Here is a 24,038-nt window from a genome sequence, read left to right on the forward strand (position 1 = left end):
TAAAGCAGTGTTAAAAGGGAAATTTATAGCAATGAATGCCCACATTGAAAAGCTAGGAAGATGTGAAATCAACATCCTAACATCGCAACTAAAAGAACTAGAGAACCAAGAGGAAACAAATCCCAAAGCTAGCAGAAGACAAGAAATAACCAAGATGAAAATGGAACTGAAGGATATAGAGACATGGAAAGCCCTTCAAAAAACCTAGGAGCTGATTTTTTGAAAAACAAATAAACAAAAACAACAACAACAAAAAAGCCAACATAGACTGCTAGCTAGACTAAGGAAGAAAAGAGAGAAGAATCAAATAGGCACAATAAAAATTATACAGGGGATATCATCACTGATCCCACAGAAATAAAAATAAAAATCAGAGAATACTATAAATGTCTCTATGCAAATAAACTAGAAAATCAAGAAGAAATGGATAAATTCCTGGACACATATATTCTCCCAAGACTTATCCAGGAAGAAATTGAATCCCTGAATAGACCAATAACAAGTTCTGAAATTGAGGCAGTAATAAATAGCCTACCAACCAAACAAAAGTCCAGGACCATACGGATTTACAGCTGAATTCTACCAGAGATACAAAGAGAAGAAGAGAAGTGTACCATTCTCCTGAAACTATTCCAAAGAATTGAAAAGGAGGGACCCCTCCCTAACTCATTTTATGAGGCTGGCATCATCCCGATACCAAAACCTGGCAGAGATACAACAATGACAAAAATCTTCAAGCCAATATCCCTGATGAACATCAATTTAAAAATTCTCAATAAAATACCAGCACACCAAATCCAGCAGCACATCAAAAACCTTGTCCACCACGATCATCGAGTTGGCTTCATTCCCAGGATACAAGGCTGGTTCAACATACACAAATCAATAAATGTAATTCATCGCATGAACAGAACAATAGAAAAAAAACCACAAATGATTATTCCACTAGACAGAGAAAAGGCCTTCAACAAAATTCAACATCTCTTCATGTTAAAATCTCAATAAACTAGGTATGAATGGAACATACCTCATCATAATAAGACCCATTTATAACAAACTCACAGCCAATGTCATACTACATGGGCAAAAGCTGAAAGCATTCCCCTTGAAAACTGGCACAAGATAAGGATGCCCTCTTTCATCACCCCTGTTCAACACAGTATTGGAAATTCTGGCCAGGGCAATCAGGCAAGAGAAAGAAATAGAGGGTATTCAAATAAGAGGAGAGGAAGTCAACCTGTTTCTATTTGCTATTAATTTTTATGTATGATGATGTTGTGGTTATTTTTAATAGTCCTTTATAGAGACATTATAGTATATATAGATGAAATAATAATGTTTGAGATTTGCTTCAAAATAATCTGGTGGAGGTGTGTGCTGGGTGTCTATTGATAAGACAAATGTGGCCATGAATTTGTGATTGTTGTAATTAGGTGATGGGTATATGGAGGTTTATTGAATTATTCTCCTTACATTTGTTTTTGTTTAAAATACTCTCTCATAAAAGTTGAAAAAAAGAAAGAATAAAAAAAAGGGAAGAAAGGAAGAGTAAAAAGAACTCAGTAGAAATTACACACACACATACACACACACACACCCATACACACACACACACCCATACACACACGCGTACACAGAAAGGGGACTTTTTGACCATGCGGCTGATCAGGAGATAGGCAGTGGGTTTCCATGGATGAAGCTGGAAACCATCATTCTCAGCAAACTAACACGGGAACAGAAAATCAAACACCGCATGTTCTCACTCATAAGTGGGAGTTGAACAATGAGAACATATGGGCACAGGGAGGGGAACATCACACACTGGGGCCTGTTGGTGGGTCAGAGGCAAGGGGAGGGATAGCATTAGGAGAAATGATGGGTTGATGGGTGCAGCAAACTACTATGGCACATGTATACCTATGTAACAAACCTGCACATTCTGCACATGCATCCCAGAACTTAAAGTCTAATAAAAAATAAAATAATATAAAGCAGAAAAAAAGAACGGGAATAAAACATCCTCTTCAGAGACATGTGAGAGGGGTGGACCCTGGGAATGTGAGATAGGAGATAAGTAGAAGGATTTAGTTTTGCATGAAGGCAGACAGCACAGTCCTCAGCGGAAGTGCAGGGAGTGGTTATATGTGGGAGCTTAAGTAGAGCAGGCTCAGAGAATCCACTGTCAGGACAGCAATAGGATGTCAATTAGGCTGGAAAAAAGGATTGTGAAACAGCACTGGAGGCTCCTGCTGCGGTGAGGCCGTGTGGACTGGAGATAGATGCAGGCAGCACAGTTATGACTTTAGTACCAAGTCCTAAAGTTAGCAAAGGAGAGTAGAGAAAACAGTAATTATTTTCCACTGTTTTTATTCTGAACAACTTTTCCATTTCCTCAGTGTTCCTAGTATTTAGGTTGAACCGTAAAATTTGTCAGTAGTATATACACTACTACTCAAAAATAGCTACAATTCTCTGAGTGCTTACTATGTGCCAGGCACTGTGCTAACTGCATTGTGAGGATTAACTTGTTGAATCCTTACAACCGTATAAGATGTGGTATCACCCTCAGGAATAAATTCAAGACCTCCTGTATGCCTGGCATTGAGCACATTGAGTGTACAGAGGTAAAGAAGACATTTACAAAGTTCTGATTTTATAGAGCTTGCCATCTAATAAGAGTGATGAAGTAATCACAGAAAAATGTATATTCAATTATATTCGTGATAATTGTTGTAAAAGTGAAATACAAAGTGCTGTGAGAGTGAACAATAAGAAGACGACTTTCTCCAAGGTTTCCCTGAGAAAATAATATTGACAGAGACCTGAAGCATGAATATCAGTAAATGGGTAAAATGGCTTGTGGGAAGAACATTCTAGGCAGAGAGAATTGAAAGACCAGGGAGCTCAAGATCCCTGAAGTAAGACTAGTGAGTGTAGAGGCCAGCTCAGATACCTTTAGCGTCCTTTTTAGGCTTTGGGACTTCAGTCTAAGGGCCAGAGAAAGCCAAGGAAGAAAGTAACAATATCATATTTACAATGGACAGTAATCCAAGAGAGAGAGAGCAAAGAGTGGGTGAAGTCTAAATATATTTAGGATGCAAACACAGCCATCAGGACTTGGCGATTGACAGATTTAGGGGTTATGAGAGAGAAAGAGAGAGAGAGAGATCTCAATAATGCCTCCCAAGTCTGGCATGAGAAATGAAAGTTTAGAAGGCTAAGTCCCATGTTGAAAGTCATGTAGGTGGCTAGGCAATGAGAAAGGAAAATTTGAAGCCTAAGTTCTTAAGCAGTAGTTTCCATTACTGGCTATCAGTGAATACTTGTGAAATGCTTATGAGACCAACATTCCACAGTGTTTTCACTGAGCCTTTATTTCTTGAGGGAAATGACAAACAAGCTCCTTTGAGGTGATCAATTCAAGACTCACAAATGACAGCATGCTACGGTGAATAGATAGCACTAAATTGTTTTTCTATTGAGTTGGCCTGCAGCAAATGAATCATGGTTTGTGTTGAAAACAACTACCTCCATCCATGCAGAACAAGTAGCCTCATTTGGTGATATGGTTAGAGTTTAAAAACTCTGGTTTGAATCCTGGGTTTTCTTTTAGCCAACTTATATGCTAAGATAAGATAAGATATAAGTTGTTGAGAAAAGCCAAAAATTTAGCTACATAACAAAGTGAACCAAGATCCAAAACTTGAGTGAGGTAGTCTGGAATTTCCAGGTTGGTCTATGCATAGAGCTAGCTGATGAAACAAATCAGGGATTATCATACAAATGAATTTCTAATGTGCCTACTATAAGCCACATACTGCAAATACTGAAAATTTCTAGAGCATACATTATCTCCTAAAATCCACGCAAAAATGACCCACCTATTCCTTTAACTTTCTCATTCTCCTACCTATTGAGCTGAATAGACCACAGGAAATCATCCAATTTAATCCTCTCACATTACAGATAAGAAAACAGACATCTGCAGATAGAAATGATTTCCCCAAGAGCACATAGCAAGTTAATAAGAGAACAGGGACTAAATTTCTGATCTCTTAGACTCCTACATCAGTGTTCTTTCTGGTAGACCAGGCAATTCCTTACAGTGTATGGTTGCCTAGTGGTGCACCCAAAGTAATATTCCTAAAAACATTTGATTCATGCAACAAACGTACATTGAACAGCTAATTTATGTCAAACACTATGTTACCAGCTCAGGAAACAACAATGAATAAAACAGACAAATATTCTTGCCTTCATAGAGTTTATATTTTAGTAGAAGAGGCAATAAACAAGATACATAGGTATAGTCTAGATTATGTTAGACAGTGATATATTTTATGGACCAAAATTACCACAAGATAAGGGGATATAAAGTGTTAGGAATAGAGTGAAATTTTAGATAGAGTAGCCAAGAAGACCTCATTGTGAAGATATGTTTTGAGTAAAATCCCAAAGGAAAAGAGGAAGCCAGCCACGCAGATGTCTAGGGAGAGTATCCCTGACAGAAGGAAAATGAGAAAAAGGGCTCAGAAGTGCAGGCAGATCTAGAGTGTTGGGGAACAGCAAAGAAGATTGTGTGGGTGACCTGGAGAGAATGAAGGAGAAAGGATCAAGATATGAGATCAGAGAGAAAATAGGGTCCAGCCCATGCGTGGCCCTGTAAGCCAGAGTAAGGACTTGGGTTTTAAGTTTTGTTACAATAAAAAGTAATGGGGAGGGGAACTAAGGGTCACTGGTCAAACTAGTATATTGGAAAGAGGCTAAAGGGGGTAAGGGCAGGAGTTCAGAGACTAGGTAGGCAACCACTGCAATAATCAAAGAAAAAGCTGATGATGGCTTGGAATAGAGTGATAGCGGGGGGTTGATGAAAAGTTGAATTCTGGGTATATTTTGAAGGCAGAGTAAATGGGATTTGTGGAAAGGCTGGATGCAGGAAATCAGAGAGGCATCAAGGAGTACAACAAGGCAACCAGAAGGATGAAACTGCCATTAATAAAGCATGCTGTGTGGGGTGGGGAGAACTTTGTGAGCTCATTTTTAGACGTATATTTAATTTAAAATGCCTATTAAACGTTCAGGTGGAGAGGTCAGGTAGGAAGTTAACTATGAATCTAGAGATTAGGGAAGAAATCTAGTCTAGGGCTGTGCATTTGGCTGCATATTGATGGTATTTAAAGTAACGAGACAGGCTGAGATAACAAAGGAGTGAGCATAGATATAAAAGCGAAGCAGTTTGGGGACTGAGCCCCAGAGCGTTTCAACATTCAGATGTCAGGGAGATGCAGATGATCCAGCAAAAGAGACAAAGAAAGCACTCAGAAGTGTGGGTGGAAATCAGGTAAGTGTGGCATTCTGGAAAGCAAAGGAACAAAGTGTTTCAATCCCCTGTATCAAATGCTGCTGATAGGAAAAAGGTAAGCTTAGGTCTGAGAAATGTTCATGGACTTAACAACATAAAAGTCATTTTTAATCTTAATGAGAAGAGTTTTTGCAATATGGTTGAGAAGAAAAAATAAACCTGATTGGTGTGAACTGAAGAGAGAATAGAAAGAAAGTGAAGACACAGTTTAGACTCATCTTTAAGGGGGTGCTGCTATGAGGAGAAATAGAGTAAAGGAGTCATTGATGACAGGGAAGATAGGAGTAATAACAGTTTGTATGTTGCTGGAAGTGATCTAATTGAAGGGGGAGGGAAGAGTACAGAAAGTTTTTCTGGAATAAAGCTATTAGGTAGGTGAGAGGCTCATGATATTCTTTTCCAAATACTTCATTCCTGTCAAGTGGGAAGCAAGGTCAGAAGCTGTGAGTGAAGATGAGGGAGAAGGTGCTGAGGTTTGAGAAGAAAGGGAGAGTGTGAAATAATTATCTGGGAGAGTGAGAAAGACAAAAAACCTGGGAAATACAGTATGATTGTATTAAGAACACACTTATTGATCACACATTTAAAGAGAAGTCAGAAATTTGGTTGGGGGTTATTTTCTGGCCCTTTGTGTTGTACATGTTCTGTCCCTGAGTGGATGAAGAGTTAAACTGATTCAGGATTGTAGTTTTGGCAAGTAAATGTGATGCATTTTAGTGTTCAGGACACAGGGAAGGAAATGAAGGAGTGTCAAGAAGAATTATTATGATGGTTGATCATGTGATTTAAGCTGGATAAAGTGAGGCCATAGCACAAAGGACTAAGGACAGTATAATCGAGATAGAACCCAAGATAACTGGGTTCAGAGAGCTTCTGGATAGATAACTGAACACGTGGAGGCTCCTAGAAGGTGGCACACCCAGGGAGTGCATGGAAGCTCCATGCCCCTGCTCCATACCTTGCCCAATGTGTATTTTCATCTGTATCTTTTGCAATATCCGTTACAATAAACTAGTAAGTATAACAAAAATGTGGTAGGATCAATGGATTGAAAATACAGGTGGGGGACAGGCATGGTGGCTCACACCTGTAATGCCAGCACTGTGGGAGGCCAAGGTGAGCAGACCATTTGAGGTCAGGAATTTGAGACCAGCCTGCCCAACATGGTGAGACCTCGTCTCTACTAAAAATACAAAAATTAGCCGGGCATGGCGGCACGTGCCTGTAATCCCAGCTACTCGGGAGGCTAAGGCAGGAGAATCGCTTGAACCCAGGAGATGGAGGCTGGAGTGAGCTGAGATTGCTCCATTGCACTCCAGCCTGGGTGACAGAGTAAGACTCTGTCTCAACAAAGAAAAAAAAAAAAAGAAAAAGATAATACATGTGGGGTCAAAAGTTTGCTAGAGACAGGGAGTCCAGGGAATGAATGGGAAATATAGGAGGTGATAGGTTGACTTGAAGTTGATATTTTGGAAGATTTGAAATAGTAGGACCTGGCCAACCATGGTGGCTCACATCTATAATCCCAGCACTTTGGGAGGCCAAGGTGGGTGGATCATTTGAGGTCAGGAGTTCAAGACCAGTTTGCCAACATGGTGAAACTTCATCTCTATTAAAAAATACAAAAATTAGCCTGGCATGCTGGTGGGCCCCTGTAATCCCAGCTACTCTGGAGGCTGAGGCAGGAGAATTGCTTGAACCTGGGAGGTGGAGGTTGCAGTGAGCCGAGATTGCGTCACTGCACTCCATCCAGCCTGGGCAACAGTGTGTGACTGTCAAAAAAAAAAAAAAAAAAGAAAGAAAAAGAAAAGAAAAAAAAAAACAGAAAAAGGAAATAATAGGACCTGATGAAGCCTAGGTTATGACTACAAGAATGAGAAGATGAGGAAGGACAGACCTATGAGAAGAGAAGAGGTTAAGAAATTGGGTTGCCATAGTGCTGGGATGACAGTTCCCTATGGTGACTGGGCACTGTTCAGCTCTGGAGATCCTGGGACACTAGAATTAGAATGGCACTCCTTTCCAGGCAATCTGTATTCCCTCCAGAGCAAGGACCACTTAGCACTATCTTTTAAAAAATGGAATGGTTTACTTTGCCTTCCACAGACAATTGTTGTCTTGTTTTGATCCTATTTAAACAATAGTTTTATGATCAGCTGTGAAACTCTCACAGGTGCTCTTAGATGCATGTTTCTGATTGATAACTCTGAAGATTTGGCTTTTCACTTAAAATGTTGCTGATCATTTTGTTCTGTTTTTCAGGGTCAAGGAAACTTTTCTTTTGAGCTATTTACAGCTTTTAGCAATTGAGAAAAGTATACTCCTGTGAACAAAATGTGGAGCATATTTGTTTCTCTCTACCTGTTTTCTCCAGAATTTTGAAACTATCTGTGAGTATTCTTAATTTACAGCAATAGTTATTTGTGTAAGTGCAATAAGAATGTGTTTTCTCTTGCAACAGGACACAGTTAGAGAAAATGGTTATTTTACCAAGACTTTAACTGGAATGGCATGCTTTCCTTTAAGGAATCAAACTTATAGAGTCAATAAAAGCCCTTTTGGGAAAACTAGCCTCATACCTTGTCTACGGAGTCCTTGTACAGGGTTTCTGATCTGTGGTAAGTAAAGATTGTTACTTTCTGACTGGCCCAGAAGCCCCAAGTTACCTTGGGACCTCAAGGGGAGAGAAATTTATTCAACTCATAGGTATTTGAGGGCATAAATCCATGGCTGGGATTGGCTTTTAAAAAGTCTCATCTGATGTTCCTTCTATGGAACAGAGTTCCAATGAAGCCAATTTAAAAAGCCTGTGTGAAAAAGAATTATTCTTGCTGCACTTTATACAAATAATTAGGCCAAACATAAAGCTAAAACTTATTTTGCAACCAAATCAATCTTACTATGATTTGCCTTTAGTAAAAATGGGAGAGTGGAGAGAGAAAACTTAGGTTTCAAAAACTATGGCATACCTATTCTTAAATTCTAGTCTCATCAGTTGTTTTTGAGGTTTCTTTTTTCCTGCAATTTAGACTAACCCTGCTCATTCCTGTAAACCAACCAGTGATCTCTGGCTGCTGCTCAGAAGAAACAAGAGGAATGGGTAATGTAAAAATTTGGATCAATATTCTAATTCTGGGCATGTACTGGAATTAGCTAGCAACCCCATGTAAGGTTGGTTCCAACAATTGCCCAGTTCATGGAAAGCCTTCCAATTCAGTTTACTTGGAATAATTTTGCTTATTTTGCTTTACTGTTGTGGAATATATTACAGTTGTTCTTTTTATGTAGAAATACAAAATAAAATTACTAAATATTTTCTTAAATTGAACATGTATTAATCTTCCAGATGTCACCTTTTGTTCAAACTCAGCGTTATGAGTGGCTCTCACCATACTGACACTTTCTGACGGAATTCCTCTCTACCCTGAATACAAGACATGCATCTGATATTCCAGTCAAAGCCTTGGCAAAATTGTTTTACCATGGCATTGACCCCTATTCATCCTGAAGAGGTTACAAAAGATGGATCTTTGTCCCTTTACAACCCTTAGGATTAAGGATTCTGTTATAAAAGGGAGGGGGGTGGGAAATGTCAGAGGCATTTGAACCAGAGCAACTGCATCTTGAATAGGGGCTTGGTAAAATAAGACTGAGACATGCATTCTCAGGAGGTTAAGGCATTCTTAGTCACCGGATGAGATAGGAGGTCGGCAGGCACAAGATATAGATCATAAAGACTTTGCTGATAAAACAGCTTGCAGTAAAGAAGCCAGCTAAAACCCACCAAAACCAAGATGGTGATGAGAATGACCTTTGGTCATCCTCACTGCTACATTTCCACCAGCATGATGATAATTTACAAATAGCATGGCAATGCCAGAAACTTACTCTATATGGTCTGAAAAGGGGAGGAATCCTCAGTTTCAGGAATTGCCCACCTCTTTCCTGGAAAACTCATGAATAATCCACACCTTGTTTAGCATATAATGAAGAAATAACTGTAAAAATGGGCAACAAGTAGTCCTCTGGGCTGCTCTGCCTATGGAGTAGTCATTCTTTATTCCTTTACTTTGTTAATAAACTTGCTTTCACTTAAAAAAAAAAAAAAAAAGTCCCAGAGCAGTGGCTCCTGCCTGTAATTCCAGCACTTTGGGAGGCTGAAGCAGGTGGATCACCTGAGGTCAGGAGTTCAAGACTAAACTGGCCAACATGGCGAAACCCAGTCTGTACTAAAAATACAAAAATTAGCCAGGTGTGGTGGTGGGTGCCTGTAGTCCCAGCTACTCAGGAGGCTGAGGCAGGAGAATCGCTTGAACCAGGGAGGCGGAGGATGCAGTGAACCGAGATTGCACCACTGCACTCCAGCCTGGGTGACACAATGAGACTCTGTCAAAAAAAAAAAAAAAAAAAAAAAAAAAAAGAAAGAAAGAAAGAAAAGACGGATGGTTTATTTATATGTTCATGTCTGGGGCATACATTCCTACTATTTGCTAATAGCCACTTCTCCTCCATTTCTAGAAAAATGGAGAATATCTTATACGTTTTTGTCTCCCTGAAATTAAGCATGGCCATGTGAATTGCTTTGGCTAATGAAATGTAAGAGTGATGGGGTCAGTAGACGGGCACACTTACTTGCTCGAGTTTGTTCTGCCAAGCTTACTCTTCTTCTGTCATTTTGAGCTTGGAAGCACGTGTTGACATGGAAGTTGTTGTCACATGTATTTGACCATGGCATGGAGACCAGCTACGTTGGAGACCCAGTTGCATTTGCAATGAACTTTGCATGAGCAAGAAATAAACCTCTGTTGAGATTTGGGTGTGATTTTTCAATGTAGCATAACCTAGGCTAGATTGGTTGATATTTGCAACACTCTTTAGCTAGCCCTGTGCCAGTTGTTGAGGATACAGAGGAAAACAAATCATTGTGTGTGCCCTTGACATGGCAGGGAGTGAGAAACAAGATGGAGGAGAAGTCTCATATCAGGAGCAATGAAAAAGAGAGCAGCTGCAAAGGGGCCATGGGAAGGTTGTGCAGATATGTTTTGGGTTTCAAGTATTTTCTCCTTTGCTTGGCATTTGGAGCCCTCCACGATTAGGTCTTATTCTCATTTTTCTGACTCTTCATTTTAGTTCCTGGGTTCCTCCATGCAACAAGTATGTATTGACTGTCAGGTACCGTGCCAAAAGTTAAATGCAGCAGTAAATGAAGCAGACAATCCCTGTCCTCATGGGATTGACAGTTTAGTGGAAAAAGATGTTAAATTAATTTCCCACCAGAGTGAGTGTTATGAAGGAGCAATGTACCAAAGGGAAACTAATCTGGATTTACCCAGGAAATGAGCAGCAGAAAAGGAGGAAATGATTTTAACTGGAGGAGACCGATTTTTGTTTAAGTGTCCTTATGTGAAAAACAGTATGTCCTGCTCAGGACTCTGAGGTCAGTCTGTAGAGCTAAGGAGAAAGTTGAAGGCAGTGAGTGGCTGAAGGTGAAGCTATAGGGATAAGGCCAGGCACTGAATGCTTGGTCACCAGGTCAGCCAAGCGTTGTGCATCTCACTCCCAGAGAAAATGGAAAGCAATCTAAAAGTCATATCTTAGAAAATAAAATGCTCAAATTTTTATTTTGAAGATTGTTCTATCAATAGAGTTCAGAATGGATTTTAAAGATATAACTAAATAGAGATAGAACTGTAAGGAAACTTCAGCAATTGGCAGATAAGAGAAGGTGGTGGCTTGGAAAGGATGCCTTAAAAGAGGGCTTGATAGAAGAGGGCAGCTTCAAAACATGTTTTGAAAACAAGTTTCAGTTGAACATATGATTATGGTTGATAAATCACAACCTCATTATATGGATTTGAAGGAAAGGAAAGCTCCAAGGATAATTCCAATTATCTAAACCACCAAAGGTGCAGTAGTGCCACTGCTGATAAAGTAAGCTCATTCTAGGTCGGTGTGGAAGAGGGAATTAAATTTGAGGCGTGAGAAATCTAAAGGATTCATGTGCACCCATCTCTTAGGATAGATCCTTCTGTACTGTGTTTGTATTGAAGATTGTTCAGTTCCCTCTGCTTGACTGTTAAAGCTGTGAGAGCAGAAACAATATCTGATTCATTCATCTCATACATCAATCCTCTACCACCAGGGTTTCAGGGATGAGCTTTGCATGGAAAAAGCACAAGGACATGCTCACCCGGTGAGTAAATTCAGCAAATCTGATTTGTTGAACCCAGGTTGGAAGAAGCTGTTCACGTTGCCTTCACTCCAGGCCTCACTGCTGGGTTCCTGGTCCCACATCATTGTGGCTTCTTTGCAAATTGTATCCAGATTTGGTTCACCTGAGGTGAGCACACAATAAGTGGTTATTTCTCATCCATCTGAACTATTTGTGCTGCTCTGATCTGAGGGATTGTCCTGAAACAGGCATTAAAAAATCTGTCTCCTTGGGAGATTTCAGATACATTCTGTTTCAACAAGCTGGAAGTATCTGGAGTCAGAACTCTTTCTGACAGCAACTTTACCCAATACACCCTTTGTCTCCTTAAGACCTTAGCAGCAAAGAGAATAAATAACTAAGTCAAAATGAAGACATTTACCAGTACCTTTGCAATGTAGTTTATGAGCTTCAGAATGGACAGATGTCCTTTTTAAAACCACATATGCACCAAAGGATGACTGAAATATTACCATTAATACTCTATTCTTCAGCTTAAGCCTTGGGTTTCTGCTAAAAGGTAAATCCATCTTGCCTGCCGTCCAATCTTTCCTCTCAAAAATGCTGGGATCATGCTCGAGCTATTTGCATTTATTTACACTTGAGTTCATATAAGATTTAAAATCTTTCTTGAGGGCAGGATTGCTTTAGGAAAACCATCTGGTGTTCTAGCAAGGGCACTGGGACTTGGAGTCAAAGTCTGGAGGACTTTCAGTCTCTTACACTATGTGCTTTGGGGAAATGAATGAAATATTTGAGGCTCAATTTTGTTATCTGGGAATCGGACACTCTCATCCCCACTCTGCATATCTGTAACAAATTTTAATAGAGAGTTTCAGAGTATCTATCTAAATCATCACTTCTCTTTTTCTTTAAGAACTGTCTTCCCATTTTCCCCCAGTCAAGAAGGAAAGCTCAAGCAGCATGTATCATCTAAGTGACTCACCAGTCAAAGTTGAACAGACAGAGGTAGCCCCCAAATCTAGTTGAACCAATTATATTCTTTCTTCCAGAGCTTCAGAATTGTGATTTAAAGATGACAGCTCATCTGCTCTGGTGGCTGAAGCTGGACTTTACAATCTGGGAGCCACAGGATGTCCTTAGTGTTTTTGAGTCAACTAAGGAGTCCCAAAATCTGATTTTCAGGGAGAGGAAAAGAAGCAGAGGTGCCAATAGGAGCAAGGACTGGAAACTAAGCATGCATTCTGGGTTATTGCTCACATTCCAGATCTTTATTCCTGATTTCGCCATGGTCTAGGAGTGACATTCCTGGCCTTGGGCTTTCTCAGGAATTCCTGTATCCTTATAATAATTTCCATCTTTTTGGTTAATCTAGCACAGGGCGATTTCTATTTCTTACAAGTAAAATGGCCTTATCAGATTAATACACTGGTGTAGAGAGCCAGCAGGACAAGGGGAAGGATGCCCTGTCATCTTATGGAGTTGATTAGGCAGAAAAATAGACAATTGGAAAACCCATGCATCATTGGTGGATTTCCATTCACTGATTTGGCTTAGGCTCCCAAATACCTGAAAATAGTCAAAACTAATGGACATTTTTCACTCTGAGTTTTTTGAGCTTTTGTACATCTTATTCAATTCTTTCTTTTTTCCTACAACAGCATTTCTATTTGCTTTATACTTTAATATGTGTATGACTTTAAGTTATAATTGATGTATGATAAACTGCATATATTTAAAGTGTACAATTTGATAAGTTTTGATATGTGTGTGATCTGTAAAACCATCACCACAATCAAGCCAATGAATATAACCATCACTCCTAAAAGTTCTCTATGGTTCTTTGAAATCTATCTGTCTCCCACCCCCAACTCCTTCCAGGTTCCCCAGCAATCACTGATCTGCTTACTGTCATTATAGATTCATTTGCATTTTAAAGGATTTTATATGGATGGGATTATATAGTATGTGCTTTCTTCAGAAATCAGTCCTGCAATAAATATTTAGGCACTTGGGCTCTGAGAATACAACCAAGAGCTAGGCAGTCACAGTTCTGCTATCATGGAGCTTCAGTCTACCAAGAAAGGCAAGTAATGAATAAATAATTGCCATAAGGCTTGTTGTGTGATTTAATGAGAGGAGAAGCATCTGTGGAGGTCTACACTAGGGAGAATCTAACTTAGGGACTTATGAGAAGGTCTAGTAGGAGTTAGGCCAGTAAGGAGTGCAAAAGCAGGGGTAGGGTCCAGGCAGAAGAAACAGAGCATGAGAAGGTTCAAAGGAAGGAGAAAATGTGGCCTATTTAAGGAAGAGAAAGGGCAGTGTGGCTGGAGGCCTCCAGGAGAGGAGCAATAGAGGGGGAGTGTGGAGAGGCAAGCCAGTTACTGAGGTCTTATGGTTCAGATTCTCCTTCCTTTTCACTTCTGTGAAATTACCACCCCTTCTACCCTGGCACTCATCCAATTTTCCACTAGTACCTTGTCTTCTTTCACTTCTTTGCCAAGAAATGCTCTCCATTATGGTTGTGACAAAGGAAAAATAAAATTAGAAAAGGAATTGAATTACCCAGAGTCGTACAGCTAACTGGGGCCAAGGTATGGTTACAACTCAGCTCTGCAAACTCCAAGGCCAATACTTCTGCACACCTAGAGGGTAGAATAGAACGTCAATTACCCACTGCTTTTGAGCACCTGACATCACAGCAGACCCAGGCATCATGGTAGAAACCAAGAAGTGTAGTTCTGTCAACTGTCAAAGACAGGATTGAAAGAAGCGTTCGTTGACACACAAACCCCATGCTACTTAGCACTTGATTACCTACTGGCAATAAAGCCTGTTTATGCCATCCCTTACATTTTTCTTAAATTTAATGAAGTAATTAATGCTATAAAAAGCTATGAAAATATAAATGTAAGAAAGCATGTTGCATAATTAATAATATATGCATATGCATAGCAGGGTGTTTCTTTTTGGCATACATATGCATATGTCATTAATTGAAACATAATCAATTTGTTTTACTGCCAGGATATTGGTACAAATCATACTGCCTGTATGTTAGCTCCCAGTCTGACTCCAGGGTTATATTACATTGATCACACAGGAGGACCAGCAGAAGGGACAAGGGGCAAGAGTGCAGGGCCAGAGAACTGGGATACCAGCTGGCTTCTAGACTCAGTTGTGCATTAACTCACTATGTAACTTCAGTTATTTTTTCTCTGGGCTTCAGTTTCTCTGTAAAGTTGAAGGTTGGACTACATTGGTTGTTTACATAAATAAAAGCAGCATATATCTTTAAAAAATCTTAAAGGAAACATATATAAATTTTGGAGTAGGGCTTTGGTCTAGTTCAATGCTCTCCTACTCCATGCTCATCCTGTGCTCCTCAACCCTCTCTAATTTAGTTTGAATCATCCTGGAAAAGTCTCTGCAGTGATTTTTTCCCCTTACAGGAATACCAGTTACAAACAATCATATTAGGCCACCTAATACAGTGTGGAATACTCGATAGGAACTCAAGGAACTTGGTTTCAAATGTGGGCTCTGTCCCCATTAGCAGTGTGATCACACATCAGGCTTCTACTCAACTTGCATGTCTTGCACTTCTCATCTATCAAGAAAGAGGGTAATCCTTGTCCTCCTTTATCATATAGGGGTATTAAATATTTCATATCAAAACGCTCTGAATGTAAAGTATACAGTAAGAAGACAAAAACAGTCTTTTTCTAAGGGTCAAGGATGTAGATGCTGAACCCAATTGCTCTGCCACTCACTAACTGGGTGACCTTGATAAGTTACTAACCTTTGTGTGTGGCAGTTTCCTTATCTGTAAAATGGACATCATAATATTGTCTATGTATAAATTATCAGGCTGATAAAGCTATTACACTGACAAGCAGTGTTTACACACAATTAATGTGTATCATTAGTATTGTTACTATTTTTATTGTCATTATCATTGGTGGAAAGCAGCAGGTCACTGAGGGTGAGGAGGCCTGGATTCTAACCTTGAACCTACTACTCCCTAAATGTGAGTCTGAATCAAATGAAAAGGCCCACATCAGAGAATTCGACAGGTCACATGGGAGGAGAGACGAGATTAAATGTTGATATTAAAATGCTTCCAGAAATTAGCACATCTTTACAAATATCGAGTTTAGTTATGTCTTCCAAAGACAAACCTAAATAAAACAACAGTATTGGAAAATGATCCTGCGAGTTAAATGGAGGTTTAACAGGACATTCAAATTTCCTATTTCAGTTTTGGCTGAAGCATGAAGAAAATAGATGCTAGATTTTAAAATAGGCCTATCATACAGGATTTGCAAAAAGGAGATGGCAGATAAATCATTTACCACCTTGAGTCACCCACCCACCTCATGCTATGCAGTTGGAATGTCTGAGAAGAGACTGAGAGGATTTGGGGAGAAAAATGCCAGTGTGCTGTGAGTCTTCCTGCCATAGGGAGGCTTGGGCAGGAGCCTGCCCCTCACCTAGGTAGAAGGCCTTTGAGACTACTTTCTACTAAGTTTCTCTTTCTGGTAGAGTCTGAGGAATGGAGAGTGGTGGTAGGGAAAATTTTAGTAGAGCAATAGACTGGTCATCATTCCTGAGAAAGTGGCTGACCAGAGCAAAGTGTAGATTATGAAGGTGGGGATCAAACAGTATTCTCAGAGCAAGGCTCTCAGTGCAAAGGATCCCTAAGCAATTCTAGTGAATCAGATGTGGGCTACATGTGCCAGATCCTGGAATGGCATCACTTTAGGCATTTCCAAGAGAACCTCCTGAAAATAAAAAGGTCTCACCTAAAAGAGGCTGGGGATGTACTGCCCAATTCCCAGGGACTCAGCAAGAAGCTGCAAGTCATGAGGCAAAAGAAAGATGCATAAGTCCCCTTCAAGGGAGCTGTGGATGCCAGGCACTCACTGATAAAAGCTTTCTGAAAACCCCCCTCAAAGTAGACAGTCACAAGTCCACAACTCCCAAGGCTGGGTAATGCAACGTCAGTGCATGACAATGTCAGTCAAGCCAGAACTTTCCTGTTCCACTCCGCCCTACACCTGCAATCCTGAAGAGACTGGAAATCTTGGCTAGCAAAATGGAGGAAGGGTTGATGCACAAGGTGGGGAAAGAGATTAGAAGCCATACATGATCTGTACTCCTGTCAATCATTTGCAAGTTTTCACCTATAAAGGGTACAAATTAGGTATTCAGAGAAGTTTTCCTATTAAATTGAAAGTTCTGACTACCACACCATGTAGGACTAGATATTTCATTCTCTGGATTGAGCTGTGCATATTACCTCAAAAAAGCCATGAGGCCACTATGGGCAGACAGGAGCTAATAGCACTATTCAAAAAGACAAAATGAGACAAAAGAACAGTGCATTATAACATTTCTCAGATCATACTTAACAAATTAATTGTTATCAGGTGCTAAACTACATATTATGGAAATCAGATCTTTTATGCAAAAGATGAAGAAATTTGTTGTTGTTGTGTTAAATTGAGAAAGATGAAATTAGTTTCATCCTGTAAGTTGTGTAAATCAAAAGGCTGTGACCAAGATGTTTAGATCTCAGAATTAAGTTGTGATCCCAGGGTTATTCTGGGACAGAGCTAGCCTCACATATAGGTTAAATAGTTTACTATCCAAATTCTGTAATTGTAGAGGGATTTGAGGCTTCCACCATATCCTCTACCATCTGCTTAAAAGTATATATACTTAATATTTGATTTGATGCTCACGATTATTCTTTTTGCTTCAAAACTTTGGTTTCTGCAGCAATTAATATCCCACAGTCACACTTTGTCATCTTTAGTCACTTACACCTTAGTCTAACTGGGCAGGAAGCATTTTTGAATACTAGCTTTGGAAGGGGAGGTGGATGGCTTCTGTGTGCTTGGGGGAAGTCAAGGAGGAAATGCTCTGAAGTCAACATTTGCCATTGTCTAACTGACTCAGCTATGCTCTGGGTCCCAGAAATGTCCTATTATTTCCTTTACTATTATTTGAATTTCTTTAAACCATGACAGAGAAGAGAAGTTGAATTTAACAATTCTGTTAGCACATTGGAATATCAGAAGAAAACCTGAGGGTCATCCAGAATTGGGAAGGTAACTACATTTCACTTTGCATGTCAACTCCCAACATGGTACTGATGGACTGCAGCATATGGCTAAAAATGACTGTAAGGTCTGTCCTTACTGAGGGGATCATGATGACATCTATGGGTGAAAGCAGGAAAGGTAAGCCATCTCTTTTCCAATGTGGATCTCTGCAATCTGCACCCACCCAGGTTCTTCCCCTCTAACCTGCCACTCTCCACAGATAGGGCTATTTGACTTCCAGTTTCCTCCTCTGTAAAAGGGTGACAATAGTTCCTGTAGCGTAGAATAATTGTGAAGTGCAAGAGAGCTAACGTGTGTAAAGTGTTAACACACACCTTGCCTATACTAAGTGCCCAATATTTGGTAGTTATCAAGTGTTTCCACAGCTTTACAAGATGAGATTTATTCTCATCTTTCAGGTAATTTTAAGATATTATTAAAGGGTTCCAATTGAGAATCACAACACCATTCAGCGGTGAGTTACCAAATGAAGGTTTGAATCTAGACCTTTTGTGGCTCTGAACTCATGCATTTTCTGCTATACCATTCTGCCTTGTAGGAACTGAAATCTGATTATTTAGATTATAGCCTTGGACTTAGGATCTAATCACTTGCCTGTGACTTCTTGGATGATATGTCTGAATTCAGAAGCTTATCTGTTGCTGGAGTTCTCATTACTATTGATCCCTCTCCCCCAACCCCTCATATCTAAGCCTTCAAGGTTGACTTATGGGCTGACCTAGGATCTGATGTCTGTCCCAATGACCTTAGGTACCCAACTCCTGCAAACAGAGCTGTCTTTCCAACTGCTATGCCAGTCAGCAAATCTAGCTTACTCAGTCAGTGATTTTTTTTTTTTTTTATGGAGCCCTAACTATGTGCCAGGCATTATTCTATGCAAAAACAGTGAGCAAACGGTTACAGCTCATGCCCTCAATCTAATGTGAACAAAGTCACAAAAATATCTAGCTATGAGCTTCAATAATCAATATGAAGGAAAAGTACAGGGTATAACAAGGGGATCTGACCTTGTTTGGGAAGTCGTTTTTGAACCTCTTTCAAACCACATCTCTTTATTAGTATTTTGGGGATAAGAAAAGTTGTCACCTCATGCTGGTGTTATAAGGATTAAATGATGGGATTATAAAGTGCTAAGCACAGTGACTGGCACAAAGAACATTCACAAATGTCGCAATGGCTGCCACTATTATGACTTTTATTATTCCATCTTTTATGGAATAAGCATTTATCTTGAGAATCGAAGATGGTAGAGACTTTGGTCAGGAATTTCTCAGTTCTAACTTGCCTCCCTTTCCCTCTCCTGCTGTAGTTAATTGGGCCATGCATGGCTAAATCTCAATATATAAAATGTGATACATTATCATCTAGTTAAAGAGCCAACTGAGGAAGTTTTTCAGTCCCTAGGAAGGTCATAGCTGAAAAAAAAACTTGTCTCTGAACTCCCCATCTGAGGTTCTATTCCACCACACATCTTGTTATACTTTTTCATTTTAAGATGATATCCCAATAAAAAATAAATTTTCACAAGTTGATAAAATAGCCTAACATGCAACAATCTAGACTCCAAATATGCAACACAACTTTAGGAATTTCTGTTTTTGCTACTTTTTTCTTTTTTACATAACCAAATGCTCAAGCAGCCCAGACTGTAATCAGCAGCCCACGATATCTTTGATTTCATCAGTTGTTTGAACCCAGAAGGTCCTCTCACCTGAATCTTCTCAGTAGGAATCCTATCGGGAAAGTCAACGACAGGTTGAGATGATTGGGCTCTGCAGATCTAAAATGCTATTTGATGCTTGTTTTTAATTCCTAGCATCAAAACCAAGCAGAGCAGAAAACAAATGTGAAATGAGAAAGATAAAAGGATGCAGATTAAAAAGAGGGGGCCGGGACAGGAGGAGCTTGGAGCGGTAGCAATTGCCACAATTCAAAACGGCTGGTGTAGATACCATCTGCAGTGGTGGCAGCAGCGTTTCCCAGATTCCCTTGCAAACTTACCAGATAAACATGCACGTGGGCCTCGCCTGAAGTGACAGATCATGGACTCTCTAACAGGCAAAAGAATCAAAGCCCTCAATGAGACTTGCTTATTCAAAGGGAAGGAGTATCAATTTTTATTCCTTGCAGCAGCCTGAAATCCCATTCTCCTTTATCGTCGCTATACTTAAAGAAGATGAACAAGACATCCAACTAAATGCAAACTGTCACACTATACGCCATGCGGGCCCCTTGCCTGCTCCTGGTGCCTACCAGCTGTTATTAAAATCCACAGCCTACTCTGCCTCAAGTCTGGTTGTTGTTTCATAGAAGCTCAAGTAGTTTTGTACCCTAAACAGAGCAAACATGGCTTTGTCAGTGGATTCTTTACTGTTTGTTCATTAGCTCATTCATTCATTCATTCATTCATTCATTCATTCATTCATTCATGTAGCTGTTGAGCATCTACTTTTGCCAGGCACAATTTTAAGCACAGAGAAGTACGGAATACAAGAGAAAAAGCCATTGCTCCACTGCTCTCATGGAGCTTACATTTTATTGGCCTTGGACCATTTATGAATCTTACATTTATTGAACACTTTTATCTGCTAAGATTTATACCAGGTGCTGGGAGAACAAAAGTGAGTAAGAACATGTACCCTGCCATCTAGTGATGCCAAAAGCTCAAGCAGAAAATTGTATTACTAAGTGGCCGGGACAGTATTAGAGAGAGGCCTAAGAGAGGATAATTAAATTAGAATATGTAGAAAAAAATATATAAAATAAAGCTTCTCAAAAGGACTTGGATTCATTTTTCTGTTTTGTAGTTATTTATTCATGCAATAAATAGTTGAATATCTCAAAATGCTTAGAAGAGTATCAGGCACACAAAAACCCTAGATAAATGTTAACCTTTGCTGTTATCCATATTATCTTTAGCCAGGTATGGTATTAGGCACATAATAATATACGGAAGCTAAAGGCAGCTGAACCTATAAGGAAAATGAGACCTGGAAAATTAAGTAACTTTTTCAAGCTGGAAGTAGAATGCAAATCTCCAGACACCTAGTCTGGTTCCTTTCCAATACGATGCTGTTTCACATACTACGAACATAGAAGTGGAATTCATTGTAGAGGTCTCTATTTTTAAAAATGAATAATGAGTTTTTAACACACTTTTTGTAGACAGGCTCAGAGAGAAAATGTGTCTGAATTCATCCTTTCTCAGCTGTATCAGACCCAGAAAATTCTTCTGGAGTAATGCTCAGGGAGAGAAAGCTTGGGATTGTGTCACCATCTGTTCTAAGTAAATATCACCGCTGGCCTTGATTTAGCATCCTCTTTTCCTGGGATCTCCATGTTCGGGTTTAGAAAAGGATACCAGGACACAGGGCAGTCAGCCAAGGTCAACTGGGGAATAGCTAAAGAAAAAAAAATCAATCCCATCCACAGTCTCTCATGAATCCACAGAGCCCGCTGAACACATAGGCACTTGGGTTTGGAAAGACCCTAGAGAACATTCCTCAATTTCTGCTGCAGAGAGATGCAGTTTGGATATTTAAATCCAGGCATCTCTTGCCCGTGGGTTATGTTTCCAAAGGCAAATATTGTCGAAGGAATCATTCCGTCATGCTGTGCTGTGGGTGGCAGCAGGCTGGGGGCACTGGGAACAGAGCCAAGACTGGGGAATATAGCACAAGGGAGACGTGAGTTGTAGGGTGTGGAGGAGTGATGGGGTCAGAAGACTGGCAGTTAAGTCACAAATGTTACTGGGTGGAGCAATGTAGGATGGCCAGAGCTCATGCAAACATGAACCCACCAGAAATGAAGTCTTCAAAGTTTAGTGGCGCTAGAGAACCCAGAAACTGAGCTACACGAAGCAAACAGCTACATGTGGCCAGCAGCAAGCAAAGGATCATAACATGGAGATGATTTTTGACCTAGTCTCACCTGCCTTCCATTGCTTTTTGTTTTGTTGAAAGCCAGTTGTAAGCAAGCTGGCCAAAAGTCCCTAGGATGTGACCTTTTAGTTGTCACTGGGTTAGGTTTTCACGCAGAGGTGGGGCACAGACAGAACTCTGGCTGTAAACTTACTTATGATGTTCAGCCTTGATGAAAAACTCACAAGGAATAAGCTCTTAGTAAACAGTGAAAAAAGAACATTTATTCATTCATTCAAATATTTGTTCAGTACCTACTATGTGCCAAACACTGTGTCCAGTACAGAAGATAACATTGGCAGAGAAAGGCAGTCATACATAGTCTCTGCCCTCTCATAGTTTACAAACTGGTTTAGGGGAACAGATGAAAATCAAAGAAGTGCAAAGAGATAGAGAAAGAGAAAGATTGCTGCAGAATGCAGAATGTGCTCCAAAAGAGAAGTACCCAGTGCTGTCAACAGAAAATGAACTATTCAAGGTGGTCAAGGAAAGCCTTCTGAGGAAGTGACAATTTGAAGTTTGCAGAAAGAAACTAGGATGAGGTAGGGAAGAAGAACACCCTAGTTCTTCTGCTAATGGGCTTTGGCAGGAGGGGTGTGGTGAGAATAAATGCCTAGTTTATTTCAAAATTTAAGTTTTATGATTAATCAATTTACAAAGCAGTTTATATCTGGCAGTAGAACCCGCCGAACCTACTGAATTTTCTCAGTAGGAATCCTATTGGGAAAGTCAATGACAGGTTGAGATGCTAGATGTTGTATGCTAGATGTTATGCAGAGTCTAAGTTTAGAAGTTACAGATTCTGTCCTCAAGAAGATATATTGAAAAGAGGTGTAAATTTACCTAAAGTTTCTGTTGAATTCTTCCTATGTGCTAGATGCTTTACATTTGCTGTTTAACGTCTAGAGGTAGCTACTTTTTTTTCCCAATTAACAGATGAGAAACTGAGGTTCAGATACATAACTCACAGACCTCAGCCTGCTAGTTACATATCTGTTTGATTGCCAAGCCCATGCACTTTTCATAAAACAAAATGCCTCTTATCAGAACCCTTTATGAAAACTTACCAGAAAGATTTTGGGTGCCAACTGCATTTTCCCCTTCAGCAGAGCTCTATTTAGACCTGAACTATGGATGTGTGTGTGTGTGTGCAACCACACATATATACAATTTAAAACATTCACCTTTCTGTAGTACACACTAAAGGTACAAATAAACTCTGTCTGTCTCTCTCTCTCTGTCTCTCTCTCTCCTCCTCCCTCTCTCAGGGTACTAATATGCAAAAGATCCAGATATGAAAAGGCACTCAGTCCTTAGCCATAGGAACATAAATTCAATCTTTCTTCATTGGCTCAGTCTGCCCTTCAGGATCTTAAGAAAGTACAGGTCATCATTATGCACATCAGTTATCTCAGTGTGGTAACTGGCTTGATGTGCTGCTTAATGGAGTGTTACCAAGTCATAAAATGCCAATATTTAAAAACCACCAAAGTCTTTAATTATCATTTCAATCTAGGGTTTGTCAAACAATGTTCCTTAAGAAATAGTTCTACATTACGTTAAGATGTGAACCAGAGGAGGGAAAAAATATATGTGTGTATATTTTTATTGATATACATTATATATATTTATATGATTATTTAGTGCTATATATGTACATATTATATATAATAACATAAATATATATTATATGATACATAATATTATATATCATATGTATTATATATTTTTCCTCAAATAAATTCAAGAAATATTTTGTTTTATTTTACATCATCATGGATCATCTCAGAGCCTATAATATAGCAATGGGAAAGTGATCCCATAATGGGAGTAAGAATACACAGGTTTTCCTAAATTTATTTAGTGCTGTATTTGAATATTTGTCCACTCCAAAACTCATGTTGAAATTTAATCCTCAAGGTTGCAGTATTGAGAGGTGGGGTCTTTAAGAGGTGATTGGGTCATGAGGACTCTGCCTTCATGAATGGAGTAATCGATTCAGGGATTAATGGATTAGTGGGTTAATGAATCAATGACTATCATGGGAGTGGGACTGGTAGCTTTCTAAGATGAGGAAGAGAGCCTGAACCAGCACAGTCAGCCTCCTCGCCAGGTGATACCTTACCCTCCTCAGGACTCTGCAGAGTCCCCACTAGCAAGAAGGCCCTCATCAGACATGGACTTCTCAGCCTCTATACGTTTAAGAAATAAATTCTTTTTCTTAATAAATTTCTCAGTTCAGGTATTCTGTTATGAGCAACAGAAAACAGACTAAGACATTTAGCTATGAAATGGAACATAATATCCTTTCCTGGAACAATTTTTCAAAACAAAATGCAATTTTTATAACAGAGGTTATTCCAGGCTACTTGTTTTCACACACAGGTATATAGATAGAGAGATAAGCTCTTCTTTTACCCAGATTACTGCCAGTTTTTGTTACAACTAGGACC

This window comes from Piliocolobus tephrosceles, chromosome 4, assembly GCF_002776525.5.
Source record: "Piliocolobus tephrosceles isolate RC106 chromosome 4, ASM277652v3, whole genome shotgun sequence".
Classification (NCBI taxonomy): domain Eukaryota; kingdom Metazoa; phylum Chordata; class Mammalia; order Primates; family Cercopithecidae; genus Piliocolobus; species Piliocolobus tephrosceles.